The 14,531-nt window shown below is 39.2% G+C and overlaps 1 long non-coding RNA gene across 1 annotated transcript; it reads right to left on the reverse strand.

The window, feature by feature from the left end:
- Positions 1 to 273: 273 nt before the first annotated feature.
- Positions 274 to 4,786, reverse strand: LOC134634624 (uncharacterized). Its single transcript, XR_010094855.1, has 3 exons — positions 4,625 to 4,786; positions 3,633 to 3,813; positions 274 to 1,018 (listed from the first exon to the last, which is right to left on the reverse strand). It is a non-coding gene; the product is annotated as an uncharacterized LOC134634624 (long non-coding RNA).
- Positions 4,787 to 14,531: the final 9,745 nt, after the last annotated feature.

Genomic DNA, 14,531 nt, shown 5'->3' on the forward strand with positions numbered 1-14,531 from the left:
TAATTAAAATCACTCCAAAAGAGTGTAAACTTACTGAGGAAGTCTCTAACTTGTACACATTTGTACTTTTACTTGTTTTATGAGTTATTTTTAAGAAGAGTAAAGTTATTCACATAAAGTTTTTATTCTTCTGTATTTATTCTTTTGTATCATGTACCACAGTCATACTGAACTTTACAGACCTGGTGAATTGGAGAAAAAACACACACACACACACACACACACACACACACACACACACACATATATATATTATATATATATATATATATATATATATATCAGCTTCAGCAGTATTTCGATTTATCTTATGAATTCCAGTCTAATGTCAATTCACTGAGTTCAGTTTTGGTCTTAAACTCCAGAGAATACCACCTGGTTCAACAATCTTTTTATCTGATTATTGGCAAAATGTTTTCTTCTGAGAGATGCTCCTGAGGCTGAAATTGAGCCCAGAGAAACAACAACAAAGTTTAGTTCCTCTGGATTTTCCATGGAAAATTGTTTTATCACTCATCCAGGTGACTTCTCCAGTGTCACGGATGAGTGATGAATGTATCTCCCACTGGAAACCATTGTGTCCAGTTAAAGTCATTCGGTTTTTTTAAGGAGAGTTGTTAGATGCTGTGCTCGTGAGGACAATGGGTTTTAACTTGCTGCACAACACAAAGCTGCTATACTGGATCAACGATCAAAACACTTAATTGAGCAGAATTAAGTCAAAATGTAATATCCTCATATGATGACACATCACACACGACCCAGCATTGTTCTAAGAATGCAAACTTTCTTATTGGAAGTTTCCACAGCTGCCAAAAAGGGACAGATTTCTGTCTGGTCTTAATGAGTGGTCGTTGCTCTCTCGTTTTCTCTGGAATTGCTGCACGGAGGATGTAACACCCATGATAAGCGCTGAGGTGTGTGTCCTTGTCAGAAATCAGCCATCCTCAGCTTCCAGGTTAGGAAAAGTGGAACCAGAAGATATTCAAATGCATCTCTTCACAGCTGCTGATGAATTCTACAAAAAACAAAGTTTGTTAAAAACATTTGCAGGTGAATCACCACTGATTTATCAGTGCCATCCATTTACTCAAAAATTACTGACAAGTGGATAACTAGAATATATAGTTTATAATTTCAAAAATGTCCTGTACAAAATCAGGGCTCGCAAAATTTCAAAATCCCTGGTAGCCCTTCGGGCAGGGACTCTTCAGTTTTTGGTAGCCCAAAATAAATTTAAGTAGCCCGAATAAATAAGGGAGCAATTTTTTTTATGTTTTGTTTCCTGTTTTGTTTCCGTAACGGAAAAAAAACATTAATCAAAAAATTGTTGAAACACAAATTACAATATTGTATAAAAATTACAATCATCAACTCAAATACTTGGTTGTAATTGAACAGAAATTTCTATGAACTTGTAAGAACTGTACAACAGGAATCAGTCTGTGTCAGATCCTGAATTTGAAATTTCCACTGGAGTCACGGGTAAGAGGCAAGTGGAACCAAGATCTAGGCCATTTGCTTTTTGAAGTTTGCAAAGACTGCTAAATTTTGCCAGTGGTAGTTCACTCTTTGCAACATAGTAGGCTGTTCTTAACAGATTTTTCAGGTTGATTTTTAGTATGTTATTTGCAGACTGAGCAATAATCAATTTCTTGCATTTCTCATGGGCTCTAATGGGGGCCTTTCTTAAAATTACTGGTCCCAGTAACAAAGGCACTTGTCGACTCAGAAATCGAGGGAAACCAACAACACACCCGGCAGAACATTATGTTATTTACACGGGTGCACATAAGTGGTCCGCATGTGCGCATTCGCTGTCAAAATAAAAGACGCGCACCAGATAAGAAGTTGCAACGCGCGTTTGCGTCCATATAAAAGGCAGTGTTTTTGTCTGCTAGAGTGGGATTTTCACGGCACATTCTGCACCAAATCTCTGTTCATCATTTGTTTAAAGCCAGCTCACCTCCTGCAACCACTTTTCCTAGAATACGCGCTTCTTTTGTGGTTCGGACTCCATCTGACATTTCTTTGGAGGTGGAGGAACACCAAAGTAATTGCTTAAAGGAGCTTCTTCGACATCTTTAAGAGTTCTAAACAAATGTCTGTCCTCCTCCAGAAAATCTTATGGACGCAAACACGCGTTGCAACTTCTTATCTTGTGCGCGTATTTTATTTTGACAGCGAATGCGCACCTGCGGACCACTTATGTGCACCCCTGGTTATTTAGCTTGTCATATTCCAGCCACAGAAATTCTTTTGTCCATGAAACCATAAAGCTGCACTTTCTTTTTGCCTTATAGTCTGATTTGTCATAACTTTTCCGTTTTGTGGTAAGCTTTTCTTTGGCTGTCACTTCTTCACCCTGACTGGTCTTATTTGGCTCAGCAGAACTAAAATATATATCCTGCTGCCTTTACACACGCACTCACATAACGCTCAGCGATTCTCTGCGCGATCAACCTCTCACATGTTTAAGCTTCCTGCGGGAGATTTCACTTGTCATGTTTGATAGCAAACTAACGATTGATAAGACGATGTCAGAGGAATTGGTGCGCAAATTATCGTCACTCACCAATCAGTACTGTCGCTCTCTATACGCAGTTCGCGCGATTGCAAAGTGAAAGCAAAAAACAAGCGCAAATTCAAATGCGATTTCAATATGTCACATATAGGGCTGCTCGATTATGGCAAAAATGATAATCACGATTATTTTCACTGAAATTGAGATCTCGATTATTTGATGATATTTATTTAACAATAACAATGTATTGAATAATGGCTTTAAAGATTGTCAAAAATAGTATAAAATAGTGTGCAAATACTGATAACAGTGCAAATGTTTGCAATATAAAAAATAAAATGTAAACATCTATGTTTAGTGAACTTTGCCATGTCGCTCTGTGGTGCAGCTACAACACCAAAGTTTACACACTATGTCTACTTGATCCACGTCTGACTCCGCGAACCCATAATGTTTCCACACCACTGAAGGGTTTTTTTTTTAACCTCTTTTCAACCAACGGCAGTCACTCTCCTCTCCAAATAACTTCTGCTTAGCTTTCCGAGCTTCGCTCTGTTAGCTCCTCTTAATTGTTGTGAGGCGTGTTCGAAACGCAGAGAGGTGCGCTCGATTTGCCACACGGAGCAGCGCGAGAGTAAAGCACGAGGGAGGTGCTAATAATCGGCTCAGTCATTTTTAATGATCGTTGAAAGCCCAGATCGTAATTTAGATTAAAATTCGATTAATTGAGCAGCCCTAGTCACATATTGACAGTGGTTCACCGATGCCAATGACATATTTACCCAGCTACATTTCCGAAAGAATGCAAAAGCATTGACATATATTTTTCCTTCCTATGATAGCCCGACGGGCAGGGCAGGGATAGATTCTGGTAGCCCGACTGGAAAAATCGCTAGCCCCGGGACGTCGGGCTAGCGATTTTGCGAGCCCTGAAAATGAACTATATATGACAAATGTGGTGCTTGTGGAATTTTTAACAAGGACCCTACAAAACTTTACTCATGCTGCCAAACTTTTGACAGCTAGGTGTGCAGTTCCTGCTTTAAATGCATCCACTTTTAAGATTAAGGAATCTAAGTGATAAGAGGCCAGAAATGTTTGAACTCACTTATGAACCTACATCACTGAGGCCATCTCTCCTGCATGAAGTCCAGGTGCTGGTTTTCCAGTGTGTGCGTCTGATGGCCCAAAGCTGACTCGGAGCTGTAACACCATCCATGGCTGCAGTATGGAACAGATGTGGGTGTGTCCTCATCTCCCAGAGGAGTCCAAATCGTCATCAAACAGCCCTACAGACACAAAAACGTGAAAATATAAACAACCAGACTATCAGCAGTGATTTAAGTACTTTAAGACCTCTGTGAAAATCATTTACAGTATATATCACAGAATTTAAGGCCTTTATAATCACAGAGCATAGAGAGAAAAGTACTAAACTGAATCAATTTCAGCTTTCATTTTTCATGATGTATATTGTATTAATAATTAAATTTCATTATCTGTATCTTTACCACACATTTGCCACACAGGTGTAGATACTGTAGGTTCAGTGAATGCTTACATTGCACTGATTAGAATATACTGGACATTCAAAGCTAAGATTCAGCGCACTGTGTTAGAGGCTGGGATTTGATGAATTCATCATATATACAACCTTTGATCATCATTTATGTCCAGTTGAGAATGAATCTGTGCACTCACATATTAAATGAACTGAAATCAGTAGTGTGATCTCCAGTCTTGATATAAGGAATGAGAGAACTGACAGCTGTTATTTTAATCAGCCTGTCTCAGTTGTTTTAAGTATCACAAAGTAATGTGGTAACATCTGGACTGACGAGTTTACTGTCAGCATTTTAATCGCTAGTTTAAAGGCTGTAGGTTGCAGCCATTGCTCTAACACTGTATAAATGTAACAGGGCTCAGTGCTGGTTCTAACAGTCTGAGCTGCTTCCAGCTTTATTTGTGAAGAGCACAGCAGCTTACAAAACACGTAGCTAGCTCGTACAGCTGCGACGTAAAACTTTCATAAACTAAGATGTCCTTAAAATAACGGGGCTACGTGCGGTGATGCTAGCGTTAGCCATGTTAGCACCTTACCTTCAACAGGTGGTCAGACTGTGTAGACAGGCACTCAGTCAGAGGTTGCGCTCTCCGTTTCGCTGCAGGGTCCCTTCATTCTTCACATATCCGTGTCGAGCCGAGTGTAAATCCCGAGGCTGAACGGCCTTTGTACAAGCACACACGCTTCTTAGCAGGGCGAAGCTATGAGCTAGAAAAATCCAGGCTGGCAGACAGCCTGTGTCTGACCAACCAATCAGAGAGCTCCTTACATCCCACGGTGTGGCTAATTTGAATAGCCTCCAGCAAGTTGTTAATCGAAGAGCTAATCCAGCAGCTAATCCCGGAGCGAACAGGAAAGGGAAATGGATTTTGAACTGCAGTTTATTAAATTGCAGGTGGAAAAGGGATTTTGAACTGCAGTTTATTAAATTGCAAGTGGAAAAAGGATTTTGAACTGCAGTTTATTAAATTGCAGGTGGAAAAAGGATTTTGAACTGCAGTTTATTAAAGTGCAAGTGGAAAAAGGATTTTGAACTGCAGTTTATTAAATTGCAGGTGGAAAAAGGATTTTGAACTGCAGTTTATTAAATTGCAAGTGGAAAAAGGATTTAGAACTGCAGTTTATTAAATTGCAGGTGGAAAAAGGATTTTGAACTGCAGTTTATTAAATTGCAAGTGGAAAAAGGATTTTGAACTGCAGTTTATTAAAGTGCAACTGAAAAAAGGATTTTAAAATGCAGTTTATTAAAGTGCAATTGGAAAAAGGATTTTGAAATGCAATTGGAAAAAGGATTTTGAAATGCAGTTTATTAAATTGGAATTCAAAAATGAATTTACAATTGCAGAATTTATTCTACAATTCATTATTAAAGCACAGAAATTTTTATTTCGATGCGCGTGGCTCTTGTGGTCCTCCATACCTTAGTGGCAATGTAACAAATGTAATATAACTGAGGCCAGTGTGTTGATTCCTCTGTTACCATTAAAGATTCAATATTTGACTCCTCTTCATCACAGAGTGCAGCAGTACTTCATGAAAGTTATTGTAAAAATCCACCAAATGTAATATAAATCCACTTTAAGAAGTTCTGTTTGGTTCTTCTAGCAGTTTGACAGCTTCCCCTCTGAGTTTATTAAATACCAGATGAATCAAACAGCTGCAAACATGATCATCTTCAAGTTTGATATGACGTCTGCTGCACTTAAATTAAACTAACCCTCGTCTCAGTAGATTAAGGACTGAAAATGGTTGCTAGCTGTAAACACTGTGCACGACATCAGTTTCATATAAACATATAAATTATGTTTTAACTGCATAAAACATGAAAATACAAATGTAAATAAAAACAACAAGAAAAATAAAGCAGCCATGTGCCCACCTGATGGTCTCAAACTAAACTATCGCTAACATCGTGTAAAACTATTGCTTATTATTATTTTTTCATTTCACAGTAGAAGACATATTTATTAGCTACCAGTTTATACAGGGGGGCAGCAACCTTTAACACTCAAAGAGCCATATGGACCTGGTTTCTACAACAGAGAAAGCACCTGGAGCCGCAAGTTTTTTGACATATAAAATGAAGATAACACTGTATATATTGTTTTTTAGTTTTATTCTATGTATACAAAATAGGCTAATGTCTTGCTTGTGAAAATGTATTTGAGCAAAAAACATTTTGAACATTTAGAACGCTGTAAAAAAAACAAAAATATAAAAAAGCTGCTAGGTTGAAGGTCTTTTTCAAATGAAATAAAGAGCTGAACTTAAAGTATACATGCAGCAAACTAAAATTGTGGCATGCTGTTGTTACAAGAGAAAATTATACATTTGTTGTTCCTCACGTGTCATCGGACGGGATTATTTCAACAAACTTAGGATGTATTTTATTTGTAGGCTAGTTCCCCATTAACTTTACTGTATAAAGAGGTAACACAAACATTTCAGGGCCAAGAAGTTATTATAAGAAGTGTTTATGCACTAAAAAAACACAAAATAAGGGCTAGTGTTTGTCTGAGATTTGGACATCCCTGTGTGCGCTCCTAATGCAGGGGGAACAAATTCTGTTGGGGATACCTACCTTGGCACCGGCATTTGTAACGCATATTTTGAGCTACAAAAACAACAACAACAACAAATGTCTACAGCACACTTAAATTATTACTTATTTCCCAAAGCCATAGGGAGCTGCAATGTAAAGGTGAAAGGTCTGCACATGGCTCCAGGCTGCTGACCCCTGAGTTAGTAGCTAAAGTGAACTTATCAGCAGTTTTCACAGACAAGTCAAAGCTGCCTCTGTGAGTCACGCTCATTTCTTCTCCTTAGATTTATTCAGTTGCACACCCAAAGCTCAAGGGTCCAAGATGAAGCTGGGAGGCATATTAAAATATTTAGGGTATGATTGTAAAATAAAAACTTTTCTTTGATAAAATCAAGCATTAGGATATGACGAAAACAAAATGAAAAAAAAAGGAAATTAATGTCTCAGTGTTCTTGCTCCTCAGTGCACGTATGAGTTACTATGGCTCCAAGAAACTCATTTGAAGGTCGTCTTTAGCGGGTTTTTCACTTATGAATGTTTGTGCTTTACTAAACAGACAGTCAACACATTAAGAGAGTTCAGTGCTGAAGCAGAGCTGCTGGGGTCTGCTAGGGTGGTGTCAGGTGTTTCACCATTCATGGTAGACCTTCCCTTTGCCATCGGCACAAGTTCAGTGTTACTGTTAACAAGATAAAAAAAGATAGCTTGAAAACAAATCATCATTATGAATGGAAAACAACGCGTGCAGTTCAAAAATAAATAAGTAAACACCACATCCATCTGAATGTGCTTTATCTGATTTTCTGTTTTTCATGTCATGGATGTTGTTGAACGCTGCTTCACTCTGACACACTAATAAAATATTTTTGACAAAACAGCAGTTTAATTAGAGTCATTATATACATCTGGTTTAATCTTCAAGACCATAACACTGTTTTCAAACAAGTTTTCATAGTGTAATTCATAAAACATTTACTCACATATGCAGAATCACTGTCTGTACTTTGTGGTTCTTGTTGCTCTGAGGGATTGGGGCCTGAAAAAAAAAATCATACTCAGTAGAAAAAACATAAACAAATTGAACTGCAAAGTGAAGGGAGAAAGTCATTTACCTTTTCTGCGTTTATACAGCATGAAGCCTACTGCTGCTACTACTCCTGTAATCACAATGGCTGCAATCACCCCTCCTAAAATAGCTCCTGAATTACCTGAACCTGAAAGAATCAGAAAAAGTCATTTGGCTCCAACCTCTCTCTTAAAAATAGAGTCCAGCATCACATGAGACACAGTTGATGGACCTGAAACCAGTAAGTGCGGCAACATCACTATGCTGACTGCTTCCAGATACACGCTCCCAAGTATGATCCCGGACAAAAACTATGGCATACTGCAAAAAATATTCATTCAAATCATTGTCTCGCAAGCTCGCTCCTCATTCTATTGGACTTTTTGAAGTCAAGACTGTCATCAGACCCTCTGCAATGAAGCTCAAGCTACCACGATCAGTTCACATCCATCCCATTTCATGTCTTGAAGGTCAAACTTGTCCCTTTGAGTCCAGTGTCGAGGAAAGCTCCTGGCTTCACAGTCTGCTCTGTAAGCAGGAAGTGATTTTTGAGGGGAGGGTGCTGTCATGATTCGAGTGTTCAGTGTTTTTCCATCTTCGGTCTGTTTCTCTTGTGTTCACCCTTTGGGGCAGAGCCCTGGTTCCACGCCTGCATCTCTCAAAACAAAACAAAACAAAGCAAAACAGAGAAATTTCTTGAATAAATATATATTTTTTGTTTTTTACCCTTTATCTTTAGGTTAATAAATGATTCTTGGTTTCCTCCGTCAGTGCTGGTGTAGCACTTGTATCTGCCTTCATCCTGAACCTCCACCTTTGTCAGCTGCAGTGAGGCGTTTCCTGTGGAGATCTGGTTGTTGAACAGTGATGTCCTGCCTCTGAAGCGCTCATTCTGGAGTTTGAGCTGGTCTTGGTTATTGTAGAATGAGTGGACATTAAGGTCTCCTGCTGATACCTGAGTCCAGTTGATGACTATACCACTGCCACTATAGCTGCACGGTAACATGCAGCTTTCCATGAAAATGCAGGACACTTCAGTATCTGCAACAGCAGGTAGAGACACATCATCAGCGTTCAGCCCTCTGATGTTGCAGAATTAAAAACTTTTCTCTCTCTTAATCTCTTAAAGTCTTTTAACATTGTTCTCCTCCAGCTCAGGAACATTTAACCCAAATATGCAGCACCGGTGTGCCGACTTTGATTAAATGATTTAATGATATTCATCAAATGTCATCTTTTTCTGTGCTGTGCAGAGAACTTAAAAACATTAATGACACAATTTTCAAAGCAGGCATGACAACTGTTTTTGATAAATATATACTCTATCTGCTGCTTTATTTGACCCTTAGCTAAGTTAATTCAGTTATTCATCAAGTTTTTTATGTTTGTGAGAACATGCCACTGTAAAAGATTGGATTAGACTGAAAATGTAAATGTCAATGGAAAATTGTACTTAGTAGTCAGTATAAGCTTTTAATGCTTTAAGGCTGCGTCCTTCAGAATCACACACACACACACACACACACACACACACACATGTGTGTATTTATATCCTTGTGGGGACATCTCATTGACAAAATGCTTTCCCTAGCCGCTTACCCTAACCCTAACCATCAAAAATGAATGCCTAACCCTGACCCTGACCCTAAACCTAACCATAACCTAATTGTAACCCTGACACTAAAACCACATTTTGAGGCTCAAAAATGCCTTCAAACTCGTGGGGACCGGGATTTTGGTCCCCACGAGGGCTGATTGTCCCCACAAGTATAGTAAACTACCAATTTTTGGTCCCCATGAAGATGTTAATACCCGTCCACACACACACACACACACACACCTGCATACGCACATACATACGCACTAACATTCCTCTGTCTATGAACAGACATATTCATTATTGTATTACTTTGTATATAAATAAAGACCAGGGCAGTGGCAGAGCGCGAGTCTCTGAGCCCTCACTCTCATGCGAGTGCTCTGTGACTGCCCTTGCTTGCAAGTAAAACTATGTGTTTCTCCTCTCTGATTTCTCAGCTGAAGAAGTGTCTTAGAATAAATCTCTTGACAGTAAACATTTCCAGTTTTCTAGTATTGAATGAGTATTGAAGTATAAGTAAAGTGAAACACAAACTGTTTCACATTGTCATGAATCTGCAGTTTTGTGTTAGTATATTTGAGTTTCTGTTTAGGTTTCCTTTTATTTTCAAGTTTAAAGCTGAGATTCTTTGTAGGGTGAATTTTAATCCCTGTTGCCTGTTTTATTATTCTTGTAATGTTAAATCACTGTTTTATTGCATTATGTGAGTTCTAGCTACTGTTGATTATCTATAGAGTTTAGATGTTTTAAAACTCCAGTCCTAGTTTTGCACCCTCGTTCTTTATTCAACATAATTTAGAAAAACATAAATTTGTCATATGTGCATGTTTTCCAACCTTTAACATTATAATAAATTAAATCATTTAGATTAATTCACGAATGGAAACAGAAAAAAAGCTATGAGATGAGAAAAATAACACAGGCGACAAAATAAAATGTTTTGTTGCTTTTGTGTTCATAGGTTTAAAATCTCAAACACTGACAGCTGGCTGTACTACAAATTCTATTTCCTGCTCTTTACACTCTGGATTACTTAAAGAATATGTCATGGACCTGTGAACCAGGGATCACGTGTTATTTTTGAGTTTAATGAATATTAAGAGTTTTATTTGTCTTTCTTAATCCTTTATGGTTGTTTGTGGTGTGATCTGCTCCTGGTGCCTCGTTTCACCGTGTGTGTTGTTGTGTCAGTTTTGTTGCCCCACCAGGCAGGAGAGTCCCCGCCTTGGAGCCACCCACACCTGGGATAATCACTCTCCTGTTGCTGATCTGCCTAATCAAGGAGCTCTACTTAAGAGAGCAGCGCACTGCTACTGACTGTTAAACTTGAAATTCAGTTAGTGCTCAGCTCATATAGTCGTGTTTTCAACCACTCTCTTGTTGGAGTGGTTAATGTGTTTTGTTGGCCAGTGGATAGGATGGTACTCATTGTGGCAACTCTTGTTTTCAGGGTAATTATGGAAACGTGTGGAGGGAGCAGCGCACTGTTAAACACGTGCACTGAGGAGGAATCACGGCATTTGGAATTCGGAGAGCACAAACTGTGGATTATTGCCACTGTTTTTCTGTTTTTTCTGTAAAAAACAAAAAAAACAAACAAAAAAAAACCACACTTTCTCCATTGTAAAAGTCCAGCATTTGGGTTCACCTTCAGCCAATATGTTTCACTGACCTGTCAGTGAGCACAAACTCACTGCCTACATCCAAACACAGTTTAAACCATCTTCCCATTTTACCGAACCAATCTCATAGTTTGTATACTACGAGTATAGTTTGTGAAATTCCTGCCTCCACTCCCACGCACTGAATGTTTTCAGTGTTATTCAGTCCGTTTCCAATAATTACATTTCCTGGAAGTTTGGGCGGTTTTTTGTTTTTGTTTTTGTTTTTTCGATGAGAGATAGGAAGTAAGAAACGTGCAGTAAACATGTTTTCTTAAATGGCATTTTATATATAAATCCACAGACCAGGCCCTGCTACTATCTTTTTGCTGTTAATTAATAAACATATGTTACAGTCACAGTTTCAAGGGACATTTAACCTGACTTGAAATAGTTTTTGTACCTTGTTATTTAGATTACACTTTTCCTTTGATTATAAACTTCACACAGTTACACTGAGGGTTTGTTAAATGTATATTTTGTCTTTGTGTATGTTTATCCTCACTGCTGACAGTTTGAACAAACTCACTATTGTGCAGTCAAACATTGTTTAAACCATATACCTGCTTCACTGAATAATGATGATAAAAAATAAAGAGAAAGAACAAGGTTTCTCTACACAACTTTCTGAGATTTACATCTGAGAGTTTTGCTCTGGGAGCTTTTAAGTTTGACTCAGAGTCTCTGTCTTTATTACATTTCTTCCTGTATTTAGCTTTCTAAACAACATGACATTATTCTAGTATAAATACAAATCAAAGTAATAGGTGTAGAAAACATCTCCTCACCTCCTCTTGCATGAGTCCACTGGAAAATCAGGACCATCAAAAACACGACACATTTGATCCCAGCCAGCATCCTGCTCATTTTCATGCTACACTACCTGAGTGTTCAAACAGAGTGAACAGCGATGGTGAAATCTGACCCAGCTGGTTTTGTTGCTAACGTCAGCGTAGCGTGTTCACTGTGAAAAACATCACACCCTTCATCTAAATACATTTTTGTGACATACTAAGGAAAAGTTAATCAACAACTGCTCACAGTGTTCATGTAATTAAAGTGTTCAAAGAGGTCGGCTGTCCAAAAAATGTTTGGCTGAATAAGAATAAAAAGAACCACAAAAAAGGAAATATTTCTATAATATTTCATAGACGCTGTCTAAGGCTCGGTGAGTGTTTGGCAGAGTGTCATTCATATTGTAGAACTGTGGCGTTGATGTTAGCCTTTGCCTGGGTTGTCTCGACCAGGTGCTAAAGAGGTAAAGCTATAGAAATGCCCTGTTCAGTTTAATGTGGAGCATGTTACTAACAGTATAATTTCTAACCTGTAGGATAAAATCCTGTGTTAGATTCCCCTTGTCTGTCTGCAGTGCTGTAAAGCAGACACTGTATACTGAGCAAGGTCATTTCTGCAGGTGTGATAGAGGAGGAAGAGAATCCCCTCTGAGGTTGTTTTACTCTTTCATGGAAAATATTCAGGCCATGATTTAGTTGTCATGTTGTACTCTAAAATTATTTTTCTCAACATGTAAAAAAGTGTCACTTCAGCACCCCTGCTGGAGAAAAAAGGTAACAGCGATTTATTGTTAGGCATTATTAATTTTTATAAATTAATTAAAACTAAAGAAAATAAACCAGTAAGTAGTGAAGAAAATTAATCCATTTAAATGCTTTTCATACTTTTCTATTTTAAAGCATCACAGAAATCTGATGTCAACTGAAATGCTGTGCTCAAACGAAACCAACATTTCTCCCATAGAGAACATCAGTGGATTTACCCTGTTCAGCTCCATAAATACATGGTTTTAATTTGAACAACTGAACTTTAAATTTCAGCTATAATAAATTAGCTGAAGAAAAACAACAACAATTGTTATTATTGTTCTTTTTGTGTCTAACTGTATTAAATACCTCTAAATAGCATTCAGTCCAAATAGCTCTATATCAAAGAAGGGAGGATGGTAATTAATTACAACAGAACTGTGTCACATATAATTTAACTTATTTTTGGCTCATAAACTGCTAATTAGTTCTAAGAGCATAATTATAGCCTGCTCCCACACTCCAGGAGGAGCCGGAGAACAAGGTTAATAAATCAGGAAATAATGAAATGAAAAGCATTATAGAATAGAATAGAATAGAATAGAATAATCCTTTAATTGTCCCACAAGGGGAAATTTGGTTGTAACAGTAGCAAAAAGACACATATACAAACAAACAGTACACAGGACACAGAACAGAAACATACACAATTTTTCTTAAATATTTACATTAAGGACAATGGTTACTATATACAGAGTATTGTACAGTTATTAAATTAAATAAAAATAACTACAAGTAAGAGGCAAACCAGGTTGTAGTGCGAATCAGTTGGTTAACTTATTGCAGTTAGTGCTGATGTAGACATCTGTGTTTGTTGGGAGCAGTTCTGATTGTACAGTCTGACAGCTGCAGGGAGGAAGGACCTGCAGAAACGCTCCTTCATGCATCTAGGATGCAGCAGTCTGTCACTGAAGGAGCTCTGCAGTTCAGCAACATTTACATGCATGGGGTGGGAGACTCTGTCCATCAGAGATGTTATTTTGGCCAGAGTCCTTCTGTCTCCCACCACCTGCACTGGGTCCAGGGTGCATCCCAGAACAGAGCTGGCCTTCCTGATGAGTTTATCCAACCTCTTCCTCTCAGCTGCCGATAAACCGCTGCTCCAACATACCACACTGTAAAAAATGACAGATGCCACCACAGAGTCATAGAAGGTCTTTAAAAGCGCTCCCTGGACTCCAAATGACCTCAGCCGCCTCAGCAGGTAGAGTCTGCTCTGACCCTTCCTGTAAAGAGCATCAGTGTTGTGGCTCCAGTCCAGTTTATTATTCAGGTGAACACCCAGGTACCTATAAGAGTCCACTATCTCAATGTCCACTCCCTGGATGTTCACCGGTGTCAGTGTGGTGGGTCTGCGTCTCCGGAAGTCCACCACCAACTCCTTGGTTTTCCCGGCGTTGATCAGCAGCTGGTTCTGCTGACACCAGTCCACAAAGTCCAGAGTCCACTGTCTGTACTCTGAGTCGTCCTCACCTGTGATGAGGCCGACTATGGCAGAGTCGTCAGAGAACTTCTGTAGGTGGCAGCGTGGGGAGTTGATGGAGAAGTCTGCAGTGTAGAGGGTGAAGAGGAACGGTGCCAGCACAGTTCCCTGTGGGGCCCCCGTACTGCAGACCAGCGTGTCAGAGACACAGCCCTGTGACCTCACATACTGTGGACGTTCTGTGAGGTAGTCCAGTATCCACTGGGACATGTGGTGGTCCACTCCCGATAGCTCCAGCTTGTCCCTCAGAAGTCGTGGCTGGATGGTGTTGAAAGCACTGGAGAAATCAAAGAACATGATCCTCACAGTGCTTCCAGGCTTCTCCAGGTGAGTCAGAGCTCGGTGCAGGAGGTAGATGATGGCGTCCTCCACCCCAATGCCAGGCTGGTAAGCAAACTGCAGCGGATCCAATGAAGACCTCACCAGGGGGCGCAGATGGTTTAGAACCAACCTCTCGAGGGTCTTCATCAGATGCGATGTGAGGGCTACC

The sequence above is a fragment of the Pelmatolapia mariae genome, linkage group LG9, assembly GCF_036321145.2.
Source record: "Pelmatolapia mariae isolate MD_Pm_ZW linkage group LG9, Pm_UMD_F_2, whole genome shotgun sequence".
Lineage (NCBI taxonomy): Eukaryota > Metazoa > Chordata > Actinopteri > Cichliformes > Cichlidae > Pelmatolapia > Pelmatolapia mariae.